Source organism: Geotrypetes seraphini, chromosome 2, assembly GCF_902459505.1.
Source record: "Geotrypetes seraphini chromosome 2, aGeoSer1.1, whole genome shotgun sequence".
NCBI lineage: Eukaryota > Metazoa > Chordata > Amphibia > Gymnophiona > Dermophiidae > Geotrypetes > Geotrypetes seraphini.
In genome coordinates, this window is record NC_047085.1 from 502475636 (window position 1) to 502481648 (window position 6013).

General features: G+C 45.8%; 1 pseudogene; it reads right to left on the reverse strand.

Annotated features, from left to right (window-relative positions):
• The window catches only part of LOC117354953, a 329542-nt pseudogene that overhangs the window by 282467 nt on the left and 41062 nt on the right, over positions 1-6013 (reverse strand).

Sequence of the window (6013 nt, forward strand, 5' to 3'; positions counted from 1 at the left end):
GTGACAAATCCCCTGGACCAGATGGAATTCACCCGAGAGTCTTAAAGGAATTGAAGGTTGAAATCGGAGAGTTATTGCAAAAACTTGCCAATCTGACAATCAGAACTGGACAGATACCAGATGACTGGAAGATAGCCAATGTCACGCCAATTTTCAAAAAAGGATCTAGAGGAGAACCGGGCAACTACAGACCTGTGAGCCTAACGTCTGTCCCTAGAAAGATGGTCGAAGGACTGATCAAGCATAGCATAGTCCGGCACTTGGATACACACGACTTGCTGAAACCCAGTCAACATGGGTTCAGGAAAGGGAAATCATGTTTAACGAATTTACTTCAATTTTATGAGACCGTGAACAAGCAAATTGATAGTGGAATGCCGGTGGACATAATATATTTGGACTTCCAGAAAGCGTTCGACAAAGTTCTACATGAAATACTTCTCAGGAAACTACAAAGCCATGGAATTGAGGGAGATATACAAAGGGGGATAGGCAAATGGCTGGAAAACAGAAAGCAGAGAGTGGGCATAAATGGGAAGTACTCAGACTGGGAGGAGGTGACTAGTGGTGTGCCCCAGGGCTCGGTACTTGGGCCGATCCTATTTAATATTTATATCAATGACCTGGAAGACGGAATATCCAGTGAGATCATTAAGTTTGCAGACGACACAAAGCTATGCCGGGCAATCAGATCGCAGGAGGATATTGAGGAAGTCCAGAGCGACTTGTATCAGTTAGAGAAATGGGCAGAGCAATGGCAGATGAAGTTCAACGTGGAGAAATGCAAAGTAATGCATTTAGGTAATAAGAATAAGGAACACGAGTATAGAATGTCAGGCGCAACTCTGGGTAAGAGTGAACAAGAAAAGGACCTGGGTGTACTGATAGATAGGACCCTGAAGCCATCGGCACAATGTGCGGCAGCAGCAAAGAAAGCAAACAGAATGTTAGGAATGATAAAGAAAGGAATCACGAGTAGATCGAAGAAAGTCATAATGCCGCTTTATAGAGCAATGGTCAGACCACACTTGGAATACTGTGTCCAACATTGGTCTCCCAACCTAAAGAAGGATATAAAACTACTGGAGAAGGTTCAGAGACGAGCAACGAAGCTAATAAGAGGTATGGAGAACTTGGAATATGAGGAACGACTCAAGAAACTGGGACTGTTCTCCCTTGAGAAGAGGAGGCTGCGAGGGGACATGATCGAGACGTTCAAAATACTGAAAGGCATCGATAAAATAGAGCAGGAAAATAAATTATTTACATTGTCCAACGTGTCACGGACAAGAGGACATGATTTGAAGCTAAGGGGGGACAAGTCCAGGACAAATGTCAGGAAGTTCTGCTTCACGCAGCGAGTGGTGGACGCCTGGAATGCTCTCCCAAAGGAGATTATTAAGGAATCCACTGTGTTAGGATTCAAAGGCAAATTAGATGCACATCTCCTTACGAGAGGCATAGAGGGTTATGGGTGACTAAAACTACATCAGGTATATACCTGATAGGGCCTCCGCGGGTGCGGATCGCCGGACTAGATGGACCATGGGTCTGATCCGGAGATGGCAGTTCTTATGTTCTTATGATTAATATATAGAGTGTTTAAAGTGCACAATGAATTATTAAAATTTAAATTATAGGGATTGTGTTTTTTAGTATATTTTATGTATGATCAGTGTTTAATGTGTATGAATTATATTTATTTATGCATTCTCAGGAACATTTAGTAATAATACCTCTCCATTTTTAGTAAATATTGATTTTGTATTAAAACTGGTGTATATTGAATAAGGGTTTGTTAAGAAACTGAATGACTGTTTACACAGTCTCAGTAGAGTAGGATGTGATACAGACTGGATAAAATGATTTACTTATATATTTTTTTAATTTAGATATGTTGTACCTAAAATCTTTTTGTATTGTGCAGAGCGCTCACTGTGAACCCTTGAAAAAGCCCTACTTGGGCGAAACGGGTCCCGTCGGGGACATGCTAGTATCTCTGCTGTATGGAAGAAAAATAAATGAATGAATTATCCTATACATTTGGTTTGTTTTACTTCTGATATGATTTGAAGAGGACTGTTTACCTAAAATTTCTATGTATTGGAGGTGGCTGTTCTAAAATCGGTAGATTCAGCCATACATCTCCTTCTCTAACGGAGTGAGGTGGAGTTTTGGACTTGTCGAGGGGGCAGACTTCCCTTTACGATGGGCATCGGCCTCCTTTAGATACTTGGGAGTACAGATGACTATAGATGTGATGGCCTTATATAATGAACGTGATCCGGCTGCTGTGGGAGACTGGACAAATGTTAGAGCACTGGCGGACGCTCTCGCCAATTGGCCGTGTGAATCTGGATCAGATGTTCATAATGCCAAAATGGTTATATCTGCTGCAGATACTTCTTCCCCTTAAGCTCCTGAAGAGAGATGTGGCCACGCTGAATAGAAAGCTGGCACAATTTTGTTGGGCGTATCAAAAGCTAAATTGAGACTGTCTTAATTGATGGGGAGTTGGGACTGCCTAATATGCAGCATTATAATTATGCATGTCTGTTGAAACACTTATGTAATTGGCTTGCACAAACAGAGCAGTACACTCCTGTGTCTATATTATGCCCCAGACAGTTATTTCTCCCTTTTACAGATGCCCCAGAGATTTAGAGATAGTCTAGTGTTGCAATCAGCTGTGGCGTTGTGGAGATGGTTGATTAGGAAGATGGAGGGGCATCTGAATGTCACCGACTTAATACCATTGAGAGTACACTCGCTATTCCCTCCTGGGAACAAGAACAGGGTGTTTGAGCGCTGGGAGAGAGAGGGGCTGACTAAATTGGAACGTGGTCTGACTGAGGCGGGAGATTTAGTTGACCCAGACAGCGTGTAAGGCAAAGCAGGAGTGCAATGGGGGGAACACATTCGCCTACTGCAAGCTAAAACATTTCTGGGCAACATTAGATCCGATTCCCTTAAGTGCACACGTGGGGGGGCTCGCCTCTGGGAGTTTTTCAGGGTGGGACTGGGAGAGCAGAATTCAAGCTCTAATATATATATAAGGAAATAGCAAACAGTGGGACTTTTATTGCAAAGGGTGGGTGAGGGAACTGCAATTGCAGGACACCTGGGACATGCAAACACAAATAAAGGACATTCTCAAGCTAACGAAAGCAGCGTCCCTTCGAGAGTGTGACTTTAGGGTGCTCTCTCGGGCATACTGCACCCAACAGCAGTTATTCTATAGTGTGTGTGTGGGGGGGATTGATAGCAAAGTGTGTATTAAATATGGGAAGGCTGCTGGAACTTTGGTGCATATGTTTTGGTGGTGTACACACTAGTGCTGCCCGATTCAGGAAAAAAAATTTTGATTTGATTCGATTCAGCCTACTGAATTAGTTTTTTGATTCAATTCGATTTTCCTGCCCAATTGGGTGTTTTTTTCAAACATCCTGGTGGGTTTATTTTACAGCCTCTTCACCCCCTTTGGCTTCTCCTAACCACACTGGCGCTGTGGTGAAAACAAAATAAAGAAACAAAAAAGACTTTTCCTCTCTCTGTTAAATCCTAGCTCACGTTTGCAGTCTAACTCCAGCTCTGGCAGGATAAACATCTAAAATCTGACATATTGTAATCACAAAACAGAAAATAAAATAATTTTTTCTACCTTTTGTTGTTTGGTCATTATTCAAATCGTGTTGGTCCCAGGCTCTGGTTGTCTTATGATAACTCGCTTTCCAGGGTCTCCTGCCCATTTGTTGTTTTATTCTTTCTCAGTGCTAGCCATCCATCTTCCAACTCTGTCCTCCCCTTCCGTTTCCTTTCCCTCCCCTGGAGGTCTGGCATCATTCACCTTTTCTTAACTACCCTTTTATCCAGCATCTCTCCCTCCTTCCCCACCACCCCAGGGGCCACCATCTCTCCCTTTCTTTTCCCAATTACCCTCCTATCCAGTATCTCTATCCCCCCTTCACACTATCCCTTGTGTCCAACTTCTCTCCCTTTCTGTTCCTTCCCTCCCTAAATCCCATTGTCCATCATCTCTCTCCCTCTCCTCTATTTTTAGACCCATTATTTCTTCCCTCCTAAAGTCTGACATATCCACGTCTCTTTGAACCCCCCTTCCTTCCCTCCGTGTACTTCTACACCAGGGCCTCCCTACCCTGAAGGTACGCATGTCCCCCCTGAAGGCCTATGCCACCATCCCTGGCCTGTCCCCCCTTTGAAGACCTGTGCCCACCTTGAAGACCTGTCCCCTCATCCTTGAAGGCCTGTCCCCCCCCCTTAAAGGCCTGCCTGTCCCCCCCTCTTGAAGGCCTGTCCCCCCCTTAAAGTCCTGCCTGTTCCCCCCCCTCTTGAAAGCCTTTTCCCCCTTAAAGGCCTGCCTGTCCCCCCTTGAAGGCCTGTACCCCGCCAAGGCCTGTCCCACTCCCTGGACTGCCCCCATAGGACTGCGCCCCCCCCAGGAAGGCCTCCGTGTTCCCTCGGGCCTCCCTGCAGCGTTTACCTTATAGCTGCAGCCTGCAGCGAAGATCGCGGTTCCAGCGTCTGTACTAAGTGCTTTCAGCTCTTTCCTCTGCTGTGGTCCTGCCTCTCCTCTGACGTCAGAGGCAGAATTGGGGCGGAGGAAAGAGCTGAAAGCACATAGTACAGACGCTGGAACCGTGATCTTCGCTGCAGGCTGCAGCTATAAGGTAAATGCTGCGGGGAGGCCAGAAGTAGCACGGAGGCCTTCCCGGGGGGGGGGGGGGGGCGCAGTCCTATGGGGGGTTGGATGAGATGTGATGTCCTTTGGGGAGGCCAGGGGGGAAGCCGACAGCACTTCCCGACTGACCCTCCCTCCTGCCCTCTAAAGCAGATGCAGCAGCACTGCCGCTCCTGCTTTAGGGGGCGAGGGGGAGGGTCCGAATCGGGAAGCCGATTTTAAAAAAATGTAAATCGATTCACCTGAAGTGAATCGGTGAACTGATTTGAATCATGAATAGGGAATGACTAGTACACACATACAAGGATATTTGCGGAGATCATAGGTTATATCAGACATACATTGGGACTTAATATTGCGGGTATGCCCAAACAATTAGTGTATATCCAGGTTTGCCCAGAGGCAAGAGACATTTGTGTAGCAAACAGGGCTTACTGGCCCAGAGCGGTATCCTGAAGAGTTGAACCTCCATGGATCCCCCATCCTACTGGTGCTGAAGGGCGGATGTTCATCAGTTGGTCGGATGGGAGGCTTTGGATGCAAAGGGTTCCAGGAAGGGCCGTATCCAGTTCCTCGAGATCTGGAATCCTTAGGTTAATAGCCTGAGCCCGAGAGGCCGTAGTTTTTTTGTTGAATGAAATACTTGAAACCCATGAAGTGCAGGGTTGCTGCCACGATCATTAGGTAATTGGTGAATACTCTTGGAGAAGAAGCCAGGCCAATGATAGAACTTTGTACTGAAAATAGTGAGCCACGCACAAGTGCAGAAACTTCCTGTGAGCATGGTGTATGGAGATATGAGTGTAGGCCTCTTTGAAGTCTAGAGAGTATAGCCATTCATTTTGTTCAAGAAGAGTGTATAGATTCCATAAAGATAGCATGCAAAACTTTTCTTTTACCAGAAATTTGTTTAAGTCTCAGAGGTCTAGAATTGTTGAATGAACTGGGCTCACAGATCGTGGAGACGTGATGGGAGAAATAGGTATTGGGTTGGTGGAGCATTGTTATATAATAATGCACAAATTGCCACAGAGGTGGATTGGTGGGAGATGGGTAGCTCTACACTGATGGAGGAATGGATGGGGTAGGGGGATAGGGGTTGATTATGTTGAGTAGGAATGATTTATATGACTCTTCTTTTTGTGGAGTACATTAGGGGTTGGCTCTGCTGCAAGGTCCGTCATGTTCAGCATGGGGATGTCCGGTGAATTAGCATCGGGAGGGGGGCTGGGATGGGTGGAAATGGGTTACAACTTAAATTTGAAATTGGATGATCAGACATTGATGGCTTTTTCACTGAGTGTGTTTCGTACT